Genomic DNA, 6,620 nt, shown 5'->3' on the forward strand with positions numbered 1-6,620 from the left:
ATAACATTCCTAGAAGGGTCCTGGCGGGATAGCTCAGTTGGTTGGAGCGTGGTCCCCATATACCAAGGTTGTGGGTTCAATCCCTGGTGGGGCACATACAGGAAACAACCAGTGAATGTGTGGATAAGTGGCGATCTCTCTCTCTCCCTTCCTGTCTCTCTCTAAAAACCAATAAATAAAAATGTTAAAAGAAATTCCTATAAGAAAACGGGGAAAGCTCCCTAACATTCGTCTTGGCAATGATTTGTTTGGATAACACCAAAGCACAAGCAACACAAGCAAAAATAAACAAGTAGGACTACATCAGACTAAACAGCTGCACAGTGTGGGGGTCCAGAACGAGTCACCCCAAGCTATGCCTCTGTAGTAAACAAACTGTTTTGAGCTAAAGGCAACTTTAGCTTCAGGGTCAGGAGAAACATCTACCCTCTCTACACCCTCTTTAACTGCTAGAATTTGAATAGGGGCTTTGCCCATAGAGATTATCAGTGGTAACCTTTTCAACTGACCTATATGGAAGGCAAACTTTTTTTAACTAAACATCTGCTCTTCTTATCATCCTGGAATGACCCTTTGAAGCCCCCAAGGTGTGTTACCTCATTCCTAGCTCAGGACGTCATGTACCTCCATCCCCCTTTCTATCTCTGACCCTCTCCTACATGTGGGACCTCTGACTCTCTCATGAATGCGTGGTTCCCATACATTTGTGTGTATTGAATTTGGTTATTTCCTCTTGCTAATCTGTCTCATGTCTATTTGATTATTAGATCAGGCAGAAGAACCTTGAGAAATTTTGTTCCTTTCCCAAACAGCAAAGGAGACAATCAATAAAATAAAAATGCAACCTACAAAAAGGGAAAGAATATTTGCAAACCATATAGTTGTAAGAGCTTAGTCCTCCAAATATACATGACACCAATGCGACATAATTGTAAAAAAAATAATAATAATCCAATTTTTTTAAATGGGCAAAGGACCTGAATAGACATACAAATTGCCAACAGGTACACAAAAAGGTGCTCACCATCAGTAATCATCAGGGAAATGTAAATCACCTCACACCTGTTAGAATGGCTATCACCAAAAAGACAAGACATAACAAATCTTGGCGAAGATGTGGAGAAAAGGAAACTCTAAGCGCAGTTGGTGGGAATGTAAACGGGTACAGCCATTTTGGAAAACAATATGGAGGGGCCTCAAAAAGTTAAAATTAGAACTACCATATGATCAAGCAATCCTGCTGCTGGGTTTATATTCCAAGGAAATAAAATCACTATCGTGAAGAGATATCTGCACCATGCTCATTGCAGCATTATTCACAAGAGCCAAGACATGGGTATATTAATGTTTTAAAAATATATGGTGCTGCCCTGACTGGTTTGGCTCAGGGGATAGAGCATCGGCCTGCGGACTGAAGGGTCCCAGGTTCGATTCCGGTCAAGGGCATGTACCTTGGTTGCAGGCACATCCCCAGTAGGGGGTGTGCAGAGGGCAGCTGATCGATGTTTCTCTCCCATCGATGTTTCTAACTCTCTGTCCCTCTCCCTTCCTCTCTGTAAAAAATCAATAAAAAATATTAAAAAAAAATATATGGTGCTAATGGGCTGCAATGTTTCTATGAACTTAGAAGTTACAGAAAGTGACCCAAGTAGCCTTATCATGTTCGCGATTTGGGATCCGGTGATGTCAGAGAACAATGAGTACGTGATACACAAAGCTGTAAGAAACCAGAAGGAAGCAAATACTTACATTTGGACCTTCCCTGCTATGACCCTGCCTCTCGATTACCCCACCTAGGCCACGAGGTCCCCCTAGCTGGTCTTCCTTGCACACAAGACTCACTCTCCGCTCACATCCTGGCACAGGCTGTTGCCTGTATCTGGAACTCTCTTCTCCCATTATCTGCTAACTCCCTCATCTCCTTCAAGTCTTGGTTCAGCTGTGACATTCTCCATGAGTGTAAAATCACTATCGTGATGTTACCACTGTGTTTAAAATTGCAGCTCCAGGCCCTGGCTGGGTAGCTCGGTTAGAATATCATCCTGCTATATCAAGGTTGTGGGTTCCATCTCTGATCAGGGCACATAAAAGAAGCAACCAATGAATACATAAATAAGTGGAACAACAAATTGATGTTTCTTTCCCCTCCACTTTCTCTCTCTCTCTAAAATCAATAAATAAATTTTAAAAATAAAAATAAATAAAAGATTTTTTAAAAATTGCAGCTCAAACCTTCCCCAGTTCCTCATGTTGCTGATCCTCCTTTACGCTGTTCTACTTTTTCTAATTTTTTCATAGTATTAATCAATTTCCAGCATGCTATAGACTTTACTTATTTCTTATGTCTACTATTTATTGTTGGTTCCCCTGCCTTTCTTTCATGCCCCCCTCCCTGACCACAGAGTTCTTTGCTGTTTCATTTGTTTGTTTGTTTATTTATTTATTTAATTTATTTTTGTTTAAAGTATTACAAATAGTAGTATATATGTCTCCTTTTTCCCCATTGACTTCTCCCCAGCCTCCCCCAGCACCCTTTCCCTCCGCCCCCCCGCACATGCCCATGTGTCTTTGCTGTTTTATTGACTGATGGATCCAAGTGGTACATGGTAGTCATTCAATATTTGCTAAATGGTACATGGTAGGCATTCAATGTTTGCTAAATGATTAAATTCATATAGTATGGGGACTGGAGGAAAATCCTTTGACTATTTGCTATTATCATTTTAAATGCTTTTCCCTTTAGTTAAATTTTTTTTTAAGTTTTATTGATTTCAGAAAGGAAGGGAGAAGAAGAGTGATTGAAACATCAATGATGAGAGAGAATCATTGATCGGCTGCCTCCTGCACACCCCGTACTGAGTATCGAGCCCGCAACCTGAACATATGCCCTGACCAGGAATGGAATCGTGACCGTCTGGTTCATAGGTCAACACTCAACCACAGAGCCACGCTGGCTGGGCTAGTTAGCTATTTAATCCCCCTTAAAAATGATAAAACATATAAGAATGAAAACTTCAATGAATGGGTTACTATGTTTGTAAAATACAGTGAAAAAAATTTAATGTCTATTCCCCAGGAAACTGATTCAAGACTGACCACTTATTTTGGATAAATAGACCTAGTCTCAAAGCAACTTCATTATGAAGCAATTATCAACTACCTCTTTAATACATTTTGCACAGGAAATTCAAATTATGTATACTCTCTTTTCATTGGAAGAAATAGACAGGTATTATCATCTCATTTTTACTGTCAGGGAAAGTGATTTGCTTATTCAAAGTCATCCTTCATGCCTAGGGACAGAATCCAGAGTCCTGACTTTTACAACTCAGCTGGAAAAACACTGAGCAAAGAACGCTTGTAGGGACTGGCTTATGTGAACTAGGGAGAAAACCGGGTATATAATCTGGTTCCTCAGTAATTCCTGTACTCCCTAAAATAACCATATAATTAATAAATGGTGGAAAGACAAATTATTTCACCCAGTTTTTAGCGTAGGGGGAAATGTGGAATGAAGGACTCATTGCTGGGATTGAGAAGTCATCTTGGCTTCCTCTAGGGTAAATTAGAAAGGTCCTTAGTGGCTGGTACTGTTCTTGCCTCGTTGTTCCCTCCGGGCTGGCACACAAAAGTCACTGTGTGCTGGGGACGAATCACTGTGTGGCTGGGGACTAATTATGAAAACATGACCTCTCCTCTGAAGAGCGAACCTGGCAATCAATTTACACGAATGGATCATCTGCAATAAATGACTAACCTATGGGTGTTGAAAAGTAGTTACCCGCAGGCATGGCCTTTGTCTCTTAAGAAAATACTGTAAATCTTAAGACTTTGAGTCATAGGCAGGAGTGGCACCACTGCTCTTAGTAGATTAGCTGCTGGTAAATAAGAAAAAGGGATAGCCAATGGGCTGTTACGAAGATGATGGGTGAGTCACCCCCTTATCTTTCCTTCTGGTAATCTTTGGTGATTTCAGGGATAGGTAAAGCTCATGCTCTTATTCACTTACACCTGGGCTCACATACACCTTGCACATAATGTGATCAGACATATTTTTGGCTTCACTTCCTTACTTGTACATCCCCATGTATCCTTGGGTGCCAACTTCATGCCTCTTAAAGCTAACAGGATTTTGCTGTGATCAGGGTGTGCATGGGAATTTAAATTTGTACCCATGCAATAAATGGCACATTAGTACCCAACCCGAAGACTATATAAACTCTTCCAAGATAAGTGTAAAAAGCAATCTAATAAAAATGATAAAAATATTGTCAAGTAACTTTTGTGTATGGACCGCTGTGCTATTTAAAATAAGGGATCAGGACCAGCTGGTGTGGCTTAGTGGTTGAGCATTGACCTATGAACCAGGGGGTCAAAGTCTGATTCCTGGTCAGGGCACACACCCAGGTTGTAGGCTTAGTCCCCAGTGTGGTATGTGCAGGAGGCAGCCAATCAATGATTCTCTCTTATCATTGATGTTTCTATCTCTCTCTTCTTTTCCCTTCCTCTCTGAAATAAAAAAATATATATGTAATATATATATATATATATTTTAAATAAAAACTTAAAAAGTAAAATAAGGGACCAGTGCAGTATTGGCCCTCAAGCAACAGGATGGCTGATTTCTACTAGTACAGAGATTTGGGGACCCTGATAAAAATCCAGAAGCATAGGAGAGGCATCTCTCCAGGACTGGGAAGAGGAAGTTTGAGGGAGCTGGTGGCAATGCCTAAAGGTCAATCTGGATGAGTGGAACTTGGGTTAGAGTGAGCCAGGAGCAAGTAGGAGATGAAAATAAGAGCAAAGAAAGGGTTTTCAAGGATGATTAAAAAAAGAGAAAGAAAAAAATTGGAGGAGAGAGAAGAGCCTTTTTTTTTTTTTTTTGCAAGGCAAATATTTTTACTTCTGCAGAAAGGTACGTACCAACACAGAGTCTGGCAGCACATACACTGAGTGGGTGGTCTGCTTGGGCTTTTATTCTGATACATGTGATCTGTCCTTCACTCTTGATTGGTCACAGAGCTTAGGCTCACACTCTTACATGATTGGCTAATTTAAAGGAAGGGGTTGACCTTTGCAATTTCAAAATGGCGGCCCACAGGGGAGCTGCAAGTCATGCAAGCCAAAATGGCGGCTGCCTAAACTCCCTGCTTTGACAGAAAAGATTACTTGTTTATTCTCACAATTCCCCCCTTTTCTTATTTAACTCTTCTTCAAACTTGGTTAATATTCGTTGACTTTCATGCTCTGTAGTGTCTGAAGGAAGATTATTTTGCTGTGTGGCCAATGCGGTTTCAATTAACCTTTGGATAAGACCTCTTATACATGGGATGATATAACATCCACTACTGTCATTCCCTTCCATTCTCTGAACCATTGCTAAATCGGAGAAAGGATTCTCAATTCCAGGATTCTCAGTGACTCATTAGCTGAAGTTGTTAATCCCTGTTGGGCCTTAGTGATGGTTTTGTCTGGAGCTGTGTTGTCAGGGATGAATGTACAACACTGGTCCCCAACATTACACAAACTCCTGCTTTTCTGCCAGAATCATACCCAAGGCCTATCTATCCTCCCATGTCATCCTGCTGCTGGCATCTAGCTGTTTAACTATCCCTTTAACTGCGTCTTGAGTATAGTTAACAAGCCTTTGCTGGTTCTAGTAAATAGAGTTAATCCAGCCATTCTTGTTTACAGTGGACCATCAGAACAGGACAGACTCAAACCCTGCGGCAATCTGATTTCTAGCCTTAAATTCCTTGGCACTCCTCCTGGAACTCCAATGGAATCTGTGTGTGTGTGTGTATATATATATATATATATATATATATATATATATCAAAGGAGCCCCCTGAACTCTCTCTCTTCTTCCTAGTCTGTCTGTCCATTGAAAAAGGTTTATGATATGCCAATGTGAAAGGGATAGCCAATTGTATCAGAGCGCAAGTCCCACTCCATTTGCTGGGCAAGGCCGCAAGTAATGGTTCCCTGCAACACCACCAAACATCAGCACAGGGTATCGACAGTGCAGCATGATTGGCTTCTGAGGATACTTGGCCATTTACGCATCCAGATAAATGTCTCATAAACTCTGAGTACTGTTCCTCCCCTTGAGAAGCAGGAGGTATAGTTCACATTGGAGGACAGGGGTCAGTTTTGGGGGTCTTAGCTCTTTACCTCTGTTGGATGGGAACAACAGGGAGAGAGTCTTACAGGAAGCATTTCCCCAAGTGGTTTCCTCCTGATACAAAGCAAGCACACATTCCATCCCATTACTGTCTGAGGTCCATCCAAATGGGAACGGGACCACTTGGGCCTCTAGCCTTCTTGCTCTGCAAGTGTAACAGACGCTTTTATTTAGGGCTAATGCAGAATATTCAGTCCATTCCACCCAGGCATTCTTTCCCTTATATTCTACTTCTGTTTGCATGATGGTGTCAGTGGCCTAGGGCAGTGGTTGGCAAACTCATTAGTCAACAGAGCCAAATATCAACAGTACAACGATTGAAATTTCTTTTGAGAGCCAAAATTTTTAAACTTAAACTTCTTCTAACACTGCTTCTTCAAAATAGACTCTCCCAGGCCATGGTATTTTGTGGAAGAGCCACACTCAAGGGGCCAAA

Source organism: Plecotus auritus (genome assembly GCF_963455305.1).
Source record: "Plecotus auritus genome assembly, chromosome: 1".
NCBI classification, from domain to species: domain Eukaryota; kingdom Metazoa; phylum Chordata; class Mammalia; order Chiroptera; family Vespertilionidae; genus Plecotus; species Plecotus auritus.